At 29.7% G+C, this 21,096-nt stretch overlaps 2 pseudogenes; both read left to right on the top strand.

The window, feature by feature from the left end:
- Nucleotides 1-10,314: 10,314 nt before the first annotated feature.
- LOC105289058 lies at nucleotides 10,315-10,541 on the top strand (annotated as a pseudogene).
- Nucleotides 10,542-19,712: 9,171 nt separating this feature from the next.
- On the top strand, nucleotides 19,713-19,828 carry LOC111736821 (annotated as a pseudogene).
- The last annotated feature ends 1,268 nt before the right edge of the window (nucleotides 19,829-21,096 follow it).

Below are 21,096 nucleotides of genomic sequence, written 5' to 3'. Positions count from 1 at the left end.
TTCATTTACCCAATGTGAAAATATCAGTTATTATACAATAATATCTTATAAATTAGATGGCTGAAAATGTTATTTTATATATCTTTTTAGTGATTTTTTTTAAGCATAACATATATACAGAGAAGTTTAGAAATCATTAACATAGAGCCAGATAAATTTCCAGGCAAGAAATAGAACATTAACAAAATCTCAGAAGCCTCCCTCATGTTCCCTCTCACTCATTATTTCCCAATGGAACCACTGTCTGGCTTCTATTATAATAGATTACTCTTTTCTGTTTCTGAGCAGCATGGGAATAAAATTATCCAGTAAGTACTCCCTTTGTGTCTACCTTCTTCTGCTCAGCATTAGATGTGTGAGATCATCCTTGTTATTGCATGTAGAAAAGCTCACTCATTTTTATTGCATTATGATAGTCCATTATATGAATGTGCAAGAATTATTTATCTATTCTCTTGTTAATAATTTTTTTTTTTACAGGTAGGTTGGAGATACTTGAATGATTCCACTATGAACATCTAAGTACTTGTCTTCTGGCTCTCATAATGTAAACAATTCTGTTAAATATTTCTTGTCCAAAAGATAGCATATATTAAGTTTTAGTGAGTATTGCTAAATATTTTTTTCAAAGTTTTATGCCTTTTTTTCAAAATTAAACTCTGGGCATTGTGTATGTAATGTAAAGAAGATCAGGAAGATGTTATCTTCTTTTGGACAAGATTCAACTTCTTTTGTTCCATAATTTGAATAAAAGCAAATCAAGTTAAATGAGGAGTTACTATTTAATGGATATAAACTATCAGTTTTATAAGCTAAAAAGAGTTATGAACATGGATGATGGTGATGGTTGCAACCATTGTGAATGCACTTACTATCACTGAACTACACACTTAAAAGAGGTTAAAATTATAAATTTTTTGTTATGTGTATATTTCCAAAAATAAAAACAAACAAACAATAAATAAATAAAAGAAGAATATGAAGTTGACTTGATCAAAGGAACAGATAGTAGTATTTTCAGGTCTTTTGAGGGGTTGTCTATTTGGTTCGACATTACTTCCTTCAAGGGTCACAACTGAAAACCTGATGTTTTTATCAAAGCCCTTTTAAAAATAATCTCTGAATTCCAACTTCTCTCTCCTTAACTTTAGGAGTTTCTGAAAAATCCTGCTGAGTTTTTTGTTTTTGTTTTTGTTTGTTTGTTTTCCCTTGACAGTTACTTTCTACTTGGTTTCTTGGCCTCAGGTTCCTGTGCAGTTTAGCAATTAACAGTGAAGCTGCTGAAAGTTCTAAACTTACTTTTTACTTGGCCTCTATATCTCAAGTTGAGAATCAGAGATTTCTCCAACTAGAAAAATGGTAAAGAGAATTGGACTTACTTCTGTGTCTTTCAGTCTTTCTAGGATAATGGTCCCTCAAGTCTTAACTATCTTGTAGTTCTCCAATGCTCTCCAATTAAAAAAAAACAAAAACAAAACTCATTCAGTTTTCAAATAGTTATTAGTAGAATGGTTTGTGTGATACAAACTATTTTATCAAGAAACAAACTTTCTGAGTTATACTATTTTGATTATCATGGGTTAATAATTTTAAAAGTACCAAAATATGTAAAGGAAATAATTAAACATGGTTAAGGCCAACTATCTTCACATATTTCAGAGAGTTACATGCATTAGGCTCCTAAAATACTATTTGATTACAATTGAACTGATATTTCTTTAGTCTTACTGTCTTATTAAATATAGATTTTTAGAGACTACAGTCAGAGTATTCACATTATCTATAAAGACAACATTTATAGCTTATGGATAATCAGAATTATATATTCTTGAAATTTTTATCTTAAATATATACCAGAATGTTATTGTAAACTATAATACTAAACTTTAATGTTTCTCATTACTCCAGTACAATAGTGTTTAAAACTAAAATCAACATTACCGATAATATAACACTTTCATAAACACCATTTCATTTAATTCTCATAAAATATGTAAATTAGATAATGTAGTATTCTCGTCCTAATTTTATGGAAGACTAAAATGGAGACCCTACAGAGGCTGAGTGAAGTATCTAAGATGATACAGTTTATTAATTCAAGGTATTCAATACCACTTCACTTTCCAGATTCTCAAATGAGTTCTCTTCCTACTAAAGCCCACTGTAGATTGCAAAATTAAAATATATCTCTATGTGAATGACCCAATCCCCTTGAGAACATAAAATCAGTGGGTATAAACTGATCATCTTTTCTCAGTTTAATTTTTCATTAGAATTAATGGAAAGATGATCTTGAGGATGACATTGCCTCTAGTCTCCCTTTTGTTCATCAAATCATATTTTTGTTCTCCAACTACCTCCTTATCATTGAGTCTCTATAAAGATAAAGACAACACATAATGACTTTCACCAGATTTATTAATCTTTATTAGGATAAACATGTAATAAGTAGAACTTTTTGGAGTAAAAGGATACACTATTAATAATTATGATAGGAAAACAGAAGAAAACTGGATCTGTCTCAGGTAGACTCAAATATATTATCACTTCCAATTAATACAATCACTTTGACTTGGATTATAATCCTGAAGTAGATTCGTATTTGTCATTATCAACTCTTGATTGTCTGAAGGGTTGGGAAAAAGAGAAGAATTATAATGTTTAGAGAGTTAAGACTCTATAGTAACACCAACCTAGGTTTAGAAACTGGTTCCACCATTAACTAATTGTGAAACTTGGAACAAATTATTAAGTTTGTATTAGTTTGCTATTCTTGCCTATCAATCTCAGCCAAAGCACAGTACCTTAAAACTAGTCATTTATTGCTACTCACACATCTTCAGACCAACTGGTGTTTAGCTAGAGTTCATCAGACTTAGACGGGGTTTAGCTGGAAATCCCTGCTTCAACCTATAAGAGCTGCTTCTCGCCGCTGGTGTATCAGATGGAGCAGCTCTGCCCCAAGTGTCTCCTATTATTTTTGGACTAGCAGTCAAGCTAGGATGTGTATTTCATACTGCAATGACAATGGTGCAAGGAGTAGAAAGATCCCAATCTTTGTAAAGCCTGTACTGAAAATTCACAGATTCTATTTTCTAAAATAAGTTATCACAAAATACAGAGAACCACACTCCATTCCTTTGTTCAAAGATTCTGACACAAAGCAAAGTTCATGGATTCAGAAAAAATTAAAGATTTGGAGACAATAATGCAACCTACCATTTCGTCTGAGACTCAGTTTCTTCACCTATAAAATGAAGACAATAGTAGCCCCTTAAAAGCTGTTTGTTGTTAATAAAATTTATAATATGCTATGATTAATATAATATAATATAATATAATATAATATAATATAATATAATATATAATTAATATAATATATAGTATCCCTTTGATTACTTGACTACTATTTGTTGGAGTTTTTGATAATGGCCATACAGCACTCAATGACAGTAGATGTTTGACACCTGAAAGCTATTTTTCTCATCTTATTATGATTGTTAGTAAGAGATTAATATATAATGATAAAGATAATTTAGAAAAAGTAATATAAACAACTACTTTCAAGTATCTTCATATTTCTAGTGGCTCTTTAAAGAGATTGGGGAAAATGATGCTCAGTGCTCAGTCCTATTTGCCAAAAGAGTTCCAAAATTAAACGTTTTATATTTAAAACTAGAAAAATAATGTATCACTCCTGTCTTAGCCAGCACTTATTTACAATTAAAATTGTATAGAACATGAAATCGAATGCATTTTAAGGACATTTGTTTCTATGTTAATTTACCTTTGATGAAACAGGTAAAAATATAACTAAAATATAATTACAGAAGCACCAAAAATTTATAGTGAAGGTATTTAAGTAATTTAATAGAGAAATGAAGATAGTTTTATTTAGAAAACTGGAAGTTGAGCAATGTGCCTTTATAACGACTCACAGAGTTTCCATTTCTAAAACTGACTTAAGAAAATTTTACTCAAAATGACTAAATCATGATGCAGTTAAGCTACATTTTGTTAATATAAACAATGTTTTTATTTTCCACCTAAGTATACTTTGTCATGGTGCTGGTAAAAAAATAGCATTTATTTTTCCTTTCTCACTACTTTGGTTTATAACCTAGAAAGTAGATATATTACAACTGCTTTTATCTCTAAATGTGTACTTTATTTTATCCTTTAAAAATTAACTGAATTTGGTACCCAAAACAACTGTATTAAAACTACACTTCAAGAAATAGCAAATAAATATATTTCCAATATAATCAGAATCATGGCTTATCAGAAGCAATAAGGCTGAGTGTTGATTTGGTGGTGGTGCAGATCATAGGGACCTTTAAGGCTACTATAACGTTTTATGCTGAATGAGATAAAAAGCCATTGGAGAACTTTAAGAAGAGGAACAGCACAGTATGACTTCATTCCCAAAAGATCACTCTGGCTTTATTAATAGAATAATGTAAAGAAACAAGAGTGTTGACAAGGACACCTGTTAGTATCTAATATAGTAAAGCAAGGTAACGAAAGATCACAAATTGAGCCAGAATGGTAGTGGTGGATGTGGTGAGAAGTGGTCAGACATCAAATATATTTTTAAGCATTTAAAAAAAAAAAAAATTGTTACACATTAAATGGAGAGTATGGGAGAGAAAAGTCAAGTGTGAAATGAAAGTTTTGTTGGTCTCTGCTACTGGACAGATAAAATAGGTCTTTCCTTACATGGGAATAAATATGGAGAAGCTGGGTTTAGAGGAATGAGCTGTATTTTAACTTTTAAATGTCATTAAGACACATAAATGGATGCATCGTGTATGTAAATGGTTATCCTGGAATTCAAAAAAGAGGTCCAAATGAAAAATGAAAATGTGGTAATTGTCAGTCAGTTTCTTTAAAGCCACAACACTATTATATCACCAAAAGAGTGAATGCAGATAAGACGAGAAATCCAGAAACCAATCCCTGGGCATGCTAACATTTCTTCATGAATTTTGTCATAGTTTTTAAAAAATTTTAATGTAAAAATAAAAGTAAAAAACCTTTGAATATACATAAAATAAAAATTCCAAGTGATACAAAAGCTTTGATCATGAATTACTTAGCATTTTTTCTTTCTTAGTGGTGTATACACTAATTGAATGTTATAATCAATGTGATTCAAATATAATAAATGTGATTTTCATGGATTTCAGATAAGAGGAAAACAGAAATGAAGAGGTCAAGAGGGAGTTTGCTTATGGATTTTGTTTATTTAAAATTTTCAAAATTACGAGGTGTTTTCAGATTGATGGAGACATTCATAGAAAGTAAATATCTGTTGCAGCATGATGTACTTGTAATATATCTTCTCTATACTTCTGAACATGAAAATATGGTTGCAATATTTTTCATATCAATGGAGTTCTGCCGAAATCACTTAAGATCTTTTTGTGTTCATGAGGTAGAAATTGCTCCACAATCCTTCCGTAGATTATAGATGTAGAGATAAAAGCTTAATGTAAACTATATTCTCATATATTCAATAAATATCAATCACTAGTCTATAAATATTAACTCACAATAATTCTACACAAGTCCTCATATCTATACCCATTCAATATCTCGTGTATTTGTTATAAGTGATTTAACATATAAAGAACTTCAAAAGAAAAAGCTCTTTTTTTTTTTACTGAGGTAAGATTATCTTTAATTAGTATGTCAATTTTTTATATCTGCATTTATTTTAACAGAAAATCTATATATTTTATACTCAAAGCACAAGTACTAAGGCATTCCTAACTTACAAATGAGTTTATATAAATAAACAATAAAAATGATAATTAACAAATTATCTCTAGAGAAATTAGTGTAACTTGGAACTGTGCTAAATGGTATATATGACTTCTTATAATACTAAAAACCTTAAAATAACTCATTTCGCCAATAATGAGCCTGAAATAAATGTAAAACATATTTCTTTAGAGTAACTATGGTGTACAATAAGCAGTGTCTAGATCTTGCATAGCTGAAAAATTTATGTAGTTTTTCATTTAGTAATTTGTTTCCTTTATGATGATCCATCTAATGCAGTTATTTTCCAATCTTTATTGCTAAATACAAGTATTTCTGGCAATTTTAATAGTTTTAATAAAAAGTTAATGTTCCATATTCTATAATTTAAAACAAATTATAGTTTAAAAAATTACATTTGAAAAAATTGTCATACTTATAAAAACCAGGTACAGCATAATGTGCAATTTTTAAAAAGAGATTGTTGTGATTTTTATTCAATTTGTTATCCTGATTAAAAAAAGAGCAATGAGAAATTGTTTTACAAACATTGAAACATTGCTTATGTGTAATTCTAAATTCATAAATATATGTTTCAAAATCTGGGTATAAAACTCACATTCATATTTTATCAAATAATCATCATTTTAAAGTACATTGAGTATTCAATAATCATTTTTTTTTGGAGAGGAGTTATATTTTGACATTTTATTTGTTTTGTTCTTAACAAAATAACCATGATTTAATTAATTTATTTTTATTCTTATAAAAATATAAAAGATAAAAATCACATTTTGACTATTTCTTGGCAACAATTAATCTGTGTTCATTTTTCTTTTCCTATATATCTTTATATATCTTATCACACTAGGTATTTTATGAGCTCATTTTGGTGTACTGTCAGTATATATCATTAAATGCTCTGTATAAAATAAATGCAAGAAAGTTTATTGTTATTGACCTATGGTTTCTTAGAATCCTTCTGCTCATCAAGCTACATACTCCTTTAGGTTTGTGTGGTTTGCCTACGATCTTAATTATCTATAATGGTATTAATTCCATGAGAAAAGCTGTTCTCAATACAATCGTGAATACTGGGTGGACCACATATCATTCTCATACTCACTAGGTGTGTATGATGGATGCCATGGAAGTAATGCCAGAAAGGTGCATAGAATATTATTTAGGAATACGGGCTCTAGAAGGAGGCTACATAAACACCAATCCTGACTAGCTATAAGGAATTGGTGAGACATTTGACATCTCTCAACTTCACTTTCCATTCCTACAAAATAAAAGTTATAATAGCATCTATATCATCGGGATTTGAGAGTTAAATGATAACATATTGCTTAAAACATTGCTTGGCATACAGTTGATGTCTAATAAATGTTGAAGAATAAATAGGAAAATAACATGGTCATCTGTGGAACAAATTGTTCCAAACACGTTTGGTTATTAGTTTTAAGTGTATGTTAAATATATATATGTCTAGATATATACACATAAAATTTGTTTTTTAATACGTTAATATTAAAAACATTAAGAATTCCATTGTAATTGTGTGTACATCAACCATGATATATCTAAAAATTATCAGTAAATTGACTACATTAAATTTTAGTAGAAAAGCATATATAAACAGAATTATTGAGATATATTATGAACAGTATAATTATCTATTTTCTGCATTTTTAGTGTGACATGAGGTATATAATTTCCCTTAATGATTCTACTTAGTGGATAAAAGTTTGGTTATAGATTCCAAAAAATTAAAGGTCTTAAGTAGGTGGCCTATGAGGTGTTCTTTCTTAACCTGGATCAATCACACTGCATTACTTTGCTAAACTGCGCAATTTTATATGTTTATATAAGCAGATTTATAATATACTAATGAAATTGAACATTAATATTCTGCAACATGAAAATGTGTCTAGTAGAATAAACGTTCTGAAAAGGAGACACTTTCTGTAAATCCCAAAACTCAATATTCTGAATATAACCAATGCAACAACCAGGTCATTTGCTCTAAGTACTTTGACTAATTTTCATCAACTTTATCCTGCTCCTGGTTTTTGTTTATTTCTTGTTTTCTTGCTTTATGGTTAGGCAGACTTTAGGATCTATAGTTGAGATAAACAAATTTTTGATTTTATGAATTTCAGCAGGTACCCACATGGGCATATGCAATAAAAATTTAGTACAATTGACTTAGGTATTTTTGTGCTGAGTCTACTACAATAAAAGTTAAATCTAACACAATTTTTTTAAAAAATAATGTTTTATCTGCTTCAGTCAATCTCCTTCTCTTTGGAAAGAGAACTTTTAGAAACTCTTTTCTTTCTTCCACCCGGGTTCATTTTTTACTTTTGTCCAAACCCTTATAGGTCCAGGGACTCATTTGAATTCTAACAAACAGGGAAAATACTCAGTGAATATTTATTTAGAGCTGCCATTTATTGAGGATCAAATATATTAGTTGACATATTTTATCCCTAATCCTTAAAATAATTCTAAAGGTAAGTAAAATTTCCTCCCTTCTTATAGATTATGAGATTAAGACTCCTTGGTCAGTTGACCAACCAAATCCCCAGAGCTGGTGTTTGCCATATTTAGGCTATAAAGTCAATTCTGTTTGGCTCTGAAGACTATCCACGATTTGGTGTTGGCTTGATGAATAATCTGAGAAATCAATCCCTACAAAAGAATTACTAGCTAATAATGACTTCTCAAAATGACTTTTCCAGATCAGAGTTTTATTTTTTCTTAAGGGAAACCAATTGTCTAAGCAGAGAATGTGACCTATGGTATTATGTTGAATAATATTATGTTGAATATTATGTTGAATAAAGAAGTGTTTAAATTGTGTGAAATAAAAATCTGCTACTTCATTTATGAGTAGGAATAAAAATAAATAAATCAGACATATTTACAAATGGAAACTATTTATATGAGAACCAAATTCTTTGACCAAATAAGAATTGCAGGAAGCTTCGTTTGGTTAATTGTTAACTTTTTTTTTAATGAAGAATAGAAAGGATGACTTTTAAAGGGAGACTTTCCTTGCATGACCTAAACGAAATCATAATGAGATAGAATAATCACTGACCTTAAAACCATGTTCTGTCTTGTTTACTGGAGTGTATTTTTTGGTGAATTTGTGCTTTAACTTCAGAAATACATATATTTTATTTTTAAAGTCCTTTGAAATCAATATAAAATTAGCATAATCTTATAATAGATTTCTAATAGTATGCACTGCAGCACTCCTAAAATTGTTTTGTGAGTGTGTGTGCATTTGAACAATCAGTTGGCTCATTTCTATGATTCAAGAGAACACAGCCATCACTTATCAGGAGTAAGATAAATTGATCAAGACATTTTTGCTTTTATTTTCTTGGTTAAAATAAATTACAGGTTACAAGGTGCTAAACTCCAACCTAGATATAAACAAGCAGTGTGCATTTCACTACAGATCTCATCACTCAGTCTGAGTCAATATGTTTAGTATAAGTTTTACTAAATATGCAAATCTTGGAAGATAAATACTTAACTGTCTTATGGTATACTATTTTACTGACTTTCCCTTATCAAGTAACACAAGTGGAAACTCTGATCACACCACACATTCAAATGATTAAAATAAACAGTGCAATAATAAAAAAAAAGTCTTTACTCTGATTGCCACTTAGTATACCCAGAGCATTTTAGATGATTTGAAGGCATGTACAGTTGAATGTGTTGAGACAGTTTGATTCAAATAAATGGAATACTCCAGAGAAAAAGAGACTTATAACATTGGTATACATTTCTACCCTCCTAAAAATTTTACCACTTCAAAATTATAAATTCAAATCTTATATAAAATTAAAATATGTTCCTACACAAGTCCAAGCATTTTACTTTTATTGTTTCAATTCTTAAAAAACAGAAATCTTTTGGTTAAGATTTCTTTAGTGACAGTTTTAATATTGGGTAAATCAAATCTCTAGTCTCCAGAGCATTAAATGTCTTGTACTCTGTCTAAAGTTGTGCCACATAAACAGATTGTTTTTCTAATCCTTTTTATATAAATTTTAAAGTATATGAAAAGTTCAATCTAATCTGTACAGCATCATCAAATTTTTATTTCCTAACTCTTATTCTATTTGGAAGCAAAACTCAATTTTCAAATATATGGATTGTTACCTATATAACTGGATTATGGACTACAAATAAACACATTCGAAATTTGTGTCACCATAGCACTATACATTAGCATGATTTTATTCTTTTTAATAATCCAATTTTGGTTTCAATATTATATTTTTACTTTGGAGTAACTTTTCTAAGTAGAAGAAAATGATATGATAAATTATAATATAACAAATCGTTCTAAAGAATTTATATAACCGGTTATTTTTCTTGTCTAGCATTAGTTTTTATAATATCAATATTCATACCATTCCAAAAAATAAAAACTCACTAGAAAATTATTTTATTTTATTTACATAGAGTGAGCATCAAAAATTACCCTTAAAGAAGGATTAAAGAGGCATTCCGCGACCACCACTAAGCAGATCGGACTCACTCGTTCTCGCGGCCTTGCTCCGCTTCCTCTGCAACCATGTCTGACAAACCCGATATGGCTGAGATTGAGAAATTCCATAAGTAAAAATTGAAGAAGACAGAAACGCAAGAGAAAAATCCACTGCTGTCAAAAGAAACGATTAAACAGGAGAAGCAAGCAGGCGAATCGTAATGAGGCACGCACTGCCAATATGCACTGTATATTTCACAAGCATTGCTTTTTTGTTTTACTTCTTTTAGCTGTTTAACTTTGTAAGATGCAAAGAGGTTGGATCAAGTTTAAATGATCGTGCTGCCCCTTTTCACATCCAAGAACTACTGACAACAGAAGGCCACACTTGCTTCTCCCACCTGCCTGTCTGACTGGCGGGGAAGGAAAAGAACTTGCGAGTCGGTGAAGGCAGAAGCTGGGTGAGACGACAGTGAAAACCACGCTGGTCCAAGGAGTCCTGCAGGCCGTAAAATGCAGTTTAATCAGTGTCATTTTTTTTTTTTTTTGCTTGTTGTTGTTCAAATGACTTCAATTATTGGATTCACGTATTTTTTATTATGCATAAATAAAGTTTTAAAACCTGGGAAAAAAAGATTAAAGATAAAGAAGTCACTAAATTTGATTATGAAATTGTGATTTCTTATTAATCACTTCCACATATATTATCTCATTAAAACAACTTTATGATATAGGTAACAACATTGCCATTGTATGGATTATAAAAGCACGTCTCAGTTTTGCCTAAGCCAACAATTTACAAGTAGTTGATTAAGGCGCAAACACATTCATCTGACTAGAGGAGTAATATTTCTTCCATCAGACCAAGTAATTAAGATCTAATATTTATTGTGTGCCTGCATTTGCTTAGTTGTAAATGCTTTAAAGTATTTTTAAAAACCTCATTTTCTCTCTCTCTCTCTCTCTCTCTCATACACACAAAAACACACACAGCATTTTATAGATGAGGAAATGGATCCACAGAAAAATTAAGTAACTTGTAGCTAACAAGCTACTGAGTGGTAAAACTAAAATCAAAGTATAGAGCCTAATATAAGTGTAGGCTATGGAGAAAGAACGCCTGAATCCTATCCCAGTTTCACTACATTATTCCTACCTAGTATTCTGGAAACAGCTGCAAGTGTTTTAAAGTGTTTGTCTTGAGGTTTGTCTATTTGTCTCTATTTTTGTAATTATATTGAGTCTCCCTTTCTATTATATTGACTCTGATTTATCACATTTATTCTCCTCCATATTTTAAAATTGTTTTACATTTTATTAAGTTCTGCCCCTTTACTAATTATTTTCTATGTCTTTTTGGTTTTAATTGGTTGGTACTATAGTACTGGTATAAAGATAGTTAAATAGACAGATGAAAGAGAACAGAGAATGACATTTATGGTCAACTGATCTTTGACAAGGTTGTGAAGACTATACAATGAGAAAATTGGACATCTACATGCAAAATAATAAAACTAGACCCTTGCAATAACACCAGACACAAAAATCAATTCAAATTGGATCAGAGACTTAAAAGTCAGACTTGAAACCATAAAACTAGAAGAAAAAATAGGAGAAAACTTTATGAGATTGAATTTGGCAATGATTTCTTGATTATGATACTAAAAGCATAGGTAACAAAAGCAAAAATAGACAAATGGGAATGGGACTACATCAATTTTTAAAACCTCTGCATAATAAAAGAAACGATGAAAAGAGTGAAAAGGCAACCTATACAATCAGAGTAATTATTTGTAAAGCATATAGCTGATAGAGTTAATAGTCAGAATATTTAAAAAAAACTCTTACAACTCAACAGTAACAAAAAATAAATAACTTTATTAAAATGGGCAAAGTACTTGAATAGACATTTCTTGAAAGAAAATATACAAATGGAAACAGACATATAAAAATGCTCAACATCACTAATCTTTAGAGATATACAAATCAAAATGACAATGAGATATCACTTCACACTCACTGCGATGGTCACTATTATAAACAAAACAAAACAAACAGAAAATAACAGGTTCTTGAGAGAATGTGGAAGTATTAGAACCCTTGTGTACTATTGATGGGAATGCAAAATAGTGCAGAGATTATGGAAAACTGTATAAAGATTCCTTAAAACAAACAAAAATAGAATTATTATATGATCTAGAAATTTCACTTCTAGGTATACATTCAACAGAACTGAAAATAGAAAATGTCTGTTTCGACAGTTTTAAAATTAGGAAATACCTTGAAGAGCTATCTGAACACCTGTATGCATTACAGCATTATTCGCAATAGTCAAGAGGTGGAAAGATCTAAATGTCCATGGACAGATGAATGGATAAATAAAATGTGGTATATACACACATTAAAATATTTTTAGCTTTAAAAATGAAGGAAATCATGCCATATGCTACAAAATGAATGAACCTTGAGTCTATTACGCCAAATGAAATAATCCAGTCATAAAAACAAATACACATGATTCTACTTATATGAAGATTCTAAAGTAGTCAAATGTCTCTTTTAGGAGAAACAGAAAGTAAATTGGTTACCAGTTGCTGGGGCAAGGTAGGAAAGAGGAGTATATTTTTTATTTTTAGTTACAGTTCTTATTCAATATTATTTTATACCACCTTTAGGAGGAGTTGTTTAATAGGTATAGAGTATAGATTTTGCAAAATAAAAAAGTTCTAGAGATTTTTTGCACAAAAACAAGCATGTAGTTAGATCTGTATTGTATAATAAAAATTGGTTAGGAAGGTAAATTTTATGTTAAATACTTTTTACTGCAATTAAATATATAATAAATATGATTTAAAAAATGCATGTTCTAAAATGTATTTGTTAAATGCATTTGTAAAATTCAAGTTGTGAATTTTAAAATTTCTTCTCATTTTTCTGACACTTGTTTTGTATAGCTTAAGACTAAATTATGAAGCATGTGCAAATATGTGTTATTTATATCTGATTAATACCTTAGTATTTCTTTCACAAGGATACACTTTCTTCTTTATCATTTATTCTGCTTTATCATTTTAAGTTTTTCTATTAACATCATTTACAACGATTTCTCTTGCTTAATGAATATTACCTCAGATATCTTTTTTTTTTACCCTTTATGTTTTCAAGCTATCTGTATTATTTATCATAAAGGTAGGCAACATGTATTGTATATTATGTTGTTACAAATACAATTTATGTGTTTTGAATGAGAATTTAATCCACTTTGTAATTACTGTTACAGCAATACTTTTTCTATCATCTAATATTTTAACTTTTTTTCTTTCCCTTTACCTTTTAGTATTTAGATTTAACTTTGTTATACTGCTATATGTCATATATGTTATATATATTATTTGGCATATGTTATTGTTTATATGTTATAAATTTCATTTTTCTTACAATAAATTTTATTTTTCTGGTAGTTTTTTTATATGTTATAAATTTTATTTTCCTTGTCATATATGTTATTGTTTATGTGTTATAAAATCCATATTTTTATATTTTATAAATTCCATTTTCCTAAATAATAAGGTAAAAACATAGAGGTTTAAAATTATGAATTATATTTTTATTATTTTGACAAATGTCCCTGTTACTTAAAGTTATATTGTCATCATCTAAAATCTGGTTTCAGCCTTATACTCTTAATACTTGTATTGTTCTTGTTCTTTCCTGATAACTTCTGGAACTTTTCTGATAATTTCTTCACTTTGTTTTCTGTTACATTAGATTTTTATTTTATAGTGTGGTAGATTGATTATTGTTTCCAATTCTTCATTCCCTCTCTATAAAAAAATTTTACACCCATGTCCTTTGTCACGTGGCTTTATGGTGCTTGCCCTTACAACAGACAAAGTATACAAAACAGTCATATTGATGAGATTTTCTTTAACCATTAAAATGTAAGTAGATTTGAAAAATGCAAAGAATTGAACTGTATTTTGTTCTCTTGTGGTTTTACCAACTATCTGAGAAGAACTGTTCAGAATAAGCAGACGCATGTGCAAGAAAAACAAAATTTGGTTTTAGTCTTTGAAATTTTGAGTTTTTAATGTAGAATAGCTGACAATAATAGAGGTGGTGTCCATTCTGCCGTTAAGCCCATCCATTGTTATTTTATAATTATTTTGTAATATAAAGTATTTAATATATACAAAAATATATGTCATAAAATATAAAAAGATGTTGACTATCAGTGAACTCACCATCCACTTAAGATACAATTCATTGACAAAGCCACTGCAACTCCCTATTTACCCCTCCCCTTCCTGATAACTCTGTTTTCCCCATATCCTGGATTTTGTGTTTATCATTCTACTGCTTAACTGTAGAAGTTATTATATATGCATATCTCTCTAAACAATGCATATTATATATGCATGTCTTTATATAATTTTTAAATTTACTGTATTATCTTGAGTACATATTTTAGATTTTATTCAGAGTTATGACTGATTGATTTGACAGAAGTTCTATTAGTTATTGAATGTAGCTCTAAAAGCTGTCAACCTCCTCTCCATTCTCTGTATGGAAATTTGGAGAGAAAACTGTGTCATTAGCCTCATCATGTCTGGAATAAGTAGTCAAAAAGACACTTTTATTTTTTATAAATTAAAGACTCTCCTCAAAGTGTTGTTCTTTTGATATCAGAATTTAGGATTTTAATGGCCTGATTATAATTACAGACATTTGTTCCATTATCCTCATGAATGATGAATGATTCAAAAGGCAGTCTATTGAATTCAGATTTTTCTAATCTACTTTTAAATTAGAGAATTCTGAGGCAGTAATTTAGGTTAACAAAGCGAAGATTATTTTATGGTCCCAGACTGCTTTATTTAATTAAAATTATTTAAAAAATAATAATTGAGGATAAAGTGTTCTGTTTAACAGAATTCTAGAGCATAAACACAATATTGAGTATGCTTTTGAAAAAATTATGTTATTTTACACAAAGTATAAGGATAACTTTGCATGTAGGATGCACATTTCCAAATATAATGTATGCAATGTTTTTCTTTGTTCTATGGAAATGTAAATATGTAGTTTGATTTCAGGGGTTTGGTTGGTAGGTAGAGTATGAGAACTTGAAATTAAAGTGAAATTTGTCTTGTGAGAAAAAGCTTTTTCATTTTCTTTTTAAATCTAAAAAATAATTACATCGTGTCACTAAATTAAGTTTCTTAACATGTTATTTTTAAATCACGACATAATATGCTTAATCACAAACATACAGGTTATATGCTATTATATATAACATATATGTTTTATAAACAAACATGTTTTGATTACAACATATAACATATTATAATATATAATCCAACTGATAATGGCCCTTATTGTGTTTGCATGGAGAAAAATATGTTCAGTAGAATAAAAGAGCACAATATTTTTTGCTGGTCTCAGTATGTATTTTTATCCTAATTATTGGTGGCACTTTAGTCTGTGTACTCCACAGTTTAGCGTCAGCCACAGTGAAGACGGTGATGAACACTATTTAAAACATAAAACTTTCAAATATCTTTTAAAAAAGAGTAAGGATTTATCATTTGTTTGCTACTTTATTTGGACCTTCTTCTGAGTTTTAATATCAGGTAATATTATAAGATATAGGTTTTTTTTTTCCAAAAATATTTATTACCTTATTAAGGTAAACTGTCTTCCCTGCCAGCAGATGATATTTTATAGAAAAAATACAAAATCTTATAAACTTCACGGTTGGAGTCCAACCATTTTTTTTGGCTGACAACACTATAACCATTACTTTCATTCTAATTTTAAGGACAGTAGTAGCAGCACTTCAATTAACCAATTAATCAAAATAATACTCAAGTTTCTGTATATTTGGCCCATAAATGCTCTGTCTTATAGAATGCCACCTCCTGCTATGTTGGTTGTTCAGATGGCCTAGAAAAGCATAATAGTTAGATCTTGCCATTTCAATGAAAAAAGTTAACAGTACTGACACTTAAGTGACCATAATTAGTCCACTGAGATTAATGTGAGAACTTTGTACCTTTCTTAGTGTCATTGTCACAGACTTTTGACACCCTTTCAATTGCAGTAGTTTATTGGTTCATTTTCCAAATGATTTTCTCACTTAGAATGCCTAGAAACTCATTTTTTTTTTTTTTAAATTGAAGATCTTGGGTACTGTAGAGAACAGCATCAACTGAACAAAGTCTAAAGGGAGATCTTACACTTTCAAATTGCAGTCCGTTTTCTCAGTGTTTGTATAAGAAAAACGCATTAAACGACCATATATAAAAACCAAATCCTTATAATTGATAACATTAAATATAAGCAGAGCAAGTGTAAAAGTTCAAAGCATAATTTTCCATAAATACAAGTTAGAAAACATTTTAAAAAGGCAAGTTCTGCCTTATTTAAACTATTTCATCCCAAATTTTGACATGCTAGCTGAAAAAAAGCTTACAATAATAAAAGGATATACAATATGTTTTCAGGTTACATACTATGTAACAATTAAGATGCAAATTTTATTTTAATGCCTCTGTACAGTAGTAGAGAAAATATATTCTCATGGGTAACATTTTTAATGAGTATTACGAAAATTATTTATTTTTAAAATGCAAATAATATTATAAAAATTGCTGTATATAAATTTCCCTTAAAAACCAGGGAATCAAAAGTAAATTATCAGCAAATATGCTCTAAAATATACAAGTAAATTCTTGTTAATATATAAGAAATCAAGTAGCAGAACAATGGAGATAAAGAGAGTTGTAACAGGTTATGAAAGGAGTAAAATATTTACTAACATAATTATATGTCTCAAATGTTGACTTTCTTTTATGAGCCAGTATGGAAAACAAAAGAGTTATTAGAAATTAGAATTGCCTATAAACTGAGAAGATAGGCAAATGTCCTGATTTTCCATAGCACTGATGTATTATTTGTTAGGACTACAAGAGTTATTATAGGCCTCCAAAAGTTTTAAATAGATTCAAGAACATAACATATAACTCTTAATTTCAGAATTTAATGCCTCATATTGCTAATCAGGGGAGGAAACTTTCCTCTACCCATCTAGTTTTTTTTGTTGTTGTTCATTTGTTGGTCTAATAATTAAATCAGCATGAGACGATTAGCAAGATAAAATAATCACATTTAATTATATACACATACATAGGAACTCCACATACATGAGAGAGTCAAAGACCCCACATGTATGAGAGGTTTAAAGAGAGAAAGAGAAAATGAGTATATATGACATTCTGAGCTAAGGATGAAGTAAGGTGCCTTGGGGCTTTAGAGGGGAGAAAGGTCATTGCAGGACGATAAGAAGAGCAGATGTTCAGTAATTAGTTTGGCCTATCACATAGATAGGTCAAAAATTTATTTCTGGTGATAACTCATTATGGGAAAGTCTCCTAATTTAAATTCTTTAAGAGAAAAGTAAAAGTTTCTTGTGAGCCTGCAGGGTCTTGCTTGCCTTCAGCTCAAAGGAATTTACAGGCCACAATGGCACATTTTTGGAGGCCTGTTCTAAATCCCTATACTAGAAAACCTAAGTAAGCGGCTGATTTCAGAGGTCCTGGGACACAAACAATGTTATCAGAGTGCTGTTTCTCCACCTCTCAGTTCTGTTTATATTCGGATATAGTACCCTTACTACAGTCAGTCTCCATCTCCTGAAAAAGACAACCACCATCACTCTCAAATTAGATCTCAAAAGATTAAGATACATGCTGTCCCCTAATTAAGCTAAAAATAATAATAATAACAATAGTTTCATTTTTAAAAGTCCTAGAATTGATCCAACTTTGGTGATGTATTCATTCTAAACCCAGTCACTCAAGCTAAAGTCACAAGAGCATTCTTGGAAAAAACCCACCCAAAACACATGGTGTGTATTCTCTTACATAAAAGTATAAGATTCTGTTATGGAAGATTCTGGACACTAAAACGCATGTATTTGTTACTAATATTATGTAAGAGAATTTTACAAATATTAGCTCAAAGGTATTTTGTGGACATTAAAAAAAATCAGAAATACTTAAGAGAAGTTGTTGAATATTTATTGAAATGGAAATAACACATATCAAACTATCCTCATTTACATTTTTTATTTCCAGACCAATAAATGAAGACTTTATAGATATAATGCACTTAAAATTTTTCATTATAAATTAGTGGATATAACAGGATGAAAGTTGGATTGAGTAATCATTTCATTAATGATAACTACTTAAACAACCTTACCAGAAAAATGTTAATTTAGGGTTTTGTACTAGATTTTAATTTTTTATTTCAATCTTGGATGAAGACATAGAAAATAGGTTAGCAATATGCATGGGTTATATAAAACTTGGGAGAAAATGACATATTGGATATCAACTGAGTTCCAAAATATAGTTCAATATCAGATAAATAAGTTAATCTAAACTTTAATATTAAAAAAAAAAACTTAGACCATGAATCAAGTTTATAAGTGAATTATGAATTAATGAACATAAATTAACAGGAGGCATCATCATAGACTAAAGGATATTATCTTGACATAATCTTACCACACATTAACTTTAACAATGTTATATTTTTACTAAAATGAATTAAAATTATAAAATATATTAATAAAATTTTATCTTCTAATAATAACAGAAATTATTTGGATCTGGGTACTATCATAATCTGAGAGATGTATTATAAATTTTAGTATGTCCAAAAATAATTAACACAAAGAATGATCTGATGATGTCTAGATTAGAGGAGAAAATATTTAGCAAGATAACGAAAACTACTTTAAATACTTGAAAGACTTTCACGTAATTTTGAGTTCAGACTTTGTGTGCTTCCAAAAGCTATCTCTCGAAGTTGTATTTGGGATTTAGAAGTCTGGGATCCACAATAAAGAACATTTTTTTTCTCTCAAGTAGTGTGCCTTTAGTTTTGGTTTTTAAATTATATATTTTTGAAATGGTTTCATTAATTATTAAATTTCCTATAATAATATGATTTAATATGACATTCAATATAACAACTTTTAGTGTCATTATAAGAAAAATTCATGCAAAAAGTATATGGTTAGATGAGATGACTTTGAATCTTATTTCAAAATATTAATGTTTTAGAGTTCTATAAAATTATTTATTACTGAAAAAGCAGGATATTGCAAGTATCTGATTGGAAGAGTAGTTTCCAAGACAGGTCACAGAGAAGTGACTATCTAGTTGTCAGTCAGAACTAGCGATTATTTCATGAAAAAAAAATATATATATAGACCTGAAGGCCAAGAAACTCAGGCTCTTCTAAAGTTTATGAGATAAGAAAGAAACCACTGGATTTTGTTTCATAGTGTAGCAGTTAGCACATCTGCTTTATACACATAAGGTCCTGGGTTCGTGCCCCAAAGGAACCACAGTCTGTCTATGGCCATACCACCCTGAACAAGCCCGATGTCTGATCTTGGAGGCTAAGCAGGGTCGGGCCCGGTTAGTACTTGGATGGGAGACCACCTAGGAAGACCAGGTGCTGTAGGAATAAATAATAAAAAAAAGAGAGAGAGAGAGAAAGAAACTGCTCTTTCTAGAATTTGTATTAGAGAATATCACTATGTAGACAGTCTTTAAAAGACAGCTACGAAGGATGATGGGAGTAGAGATTAGCAGCTTGAATTAAGTTTAGTAGCAGTTAAGTATTTTTTTTATTACATATACTTAATATATTCAAGAATTTATAATATATAAGGGACTTAAAAATTACAAAAGAGGAAAAATGTACTCTTCTGTGCATCTTAAGACATACCTTTAAACCTCTGCATGCTCTGTTCCAATTATACCCTCTAATTCCTAGCAGAAGTAATCACTATGTTTAATTATATATGTAACTTTCCTTGGTTTTATGTATAGTTTTACCAAACAAATTCTCATTCTCTCTCTCTCTCTCTCTCTCTCTCTCTCTCTCACCTGCCCCCACTCTCTCATGTGTGTGTATGTTGCATGTGTTGACAAATTGATTTTCGTATATATTCTTCTACAACTTTTTTAGCAGAGACTCATCCATGTTATTGCATAGCTATAGTTCTTACATAGTCACTATAGCACTATATTCCACTGTGTTTTACACATCCATTCTTCTCCTGATGAAAATGTGTTTGTTTCCAGTTTTTTAACTCTAGTTTTATAACTCTAGTTTTGCACAAATACAAGTATAATTTTATATTAACAGTTCTCAAAGTGTGTTTTCCTAACCAGCAGCATTGCCTGGGGACATTAATTATACAAATTATGCAGCCCCATCCCAGACCTGCTGAATCAGGAACTCTGGGGGGCTGTGGGACCCAGTAGTCTTTTAGCAATCTGTCTGCGTGAATCCAATGCACATTCTATTGCAAAAACCACTAGTACAGAGTATATATCTAGAAAAAAATTGTTGAGTTATTGTTCCTAAATCTTCAAGCTTACTAGATAATATTACAACTTGTATAAAAATGATTATATCAATTTTCAGTTCTACCAACAGTTAATGTGGGCTGCCATTCTTCTAAACCCCTGTCATTGTCTGATTTTTCAATAATTTTGCTAATCTGGTAGGTGTGAAATATTATCTCTTTATAAATTCAATTTGCTTTTCCATAATTACAAATAGTAGTTGTACATATTCCTAATTTTATGAGATATTTGTACCTCCTCTTCTATGAACCTCTTATAATTACATTTTAAAATTTTAATTGTCTCTGTGAGTGGATGATTATTAAAAATGCTGTTTTTTTTTTTTTTTCATTTATTGGTATCGTAATATATCTTGAT

The sequence above is a fragment of the Pteropus vampyrus genome, unplaced genomic scaffold, assembly GCF_000151845.1.
Source record: "Pteropus vampyrus isolate Shadow unplaced genomic scaffold, Pvam_2.0 Scaffold22, whole genome shotgun sequence".
In the NCBI taxonomy this organism is placed as follows: domain Eukaryota; kingdom Metazoa; phylum Chordata; class Mammalia; order Chiroptera; family Pteropodidae; genus Pteropus; species Pteropus vampyrus.
The sequence above is the reverse complement of the archived record's forward strand: the minus strand, read 5'-3'. Positions and strand labels throughout refer to the sequence as shown.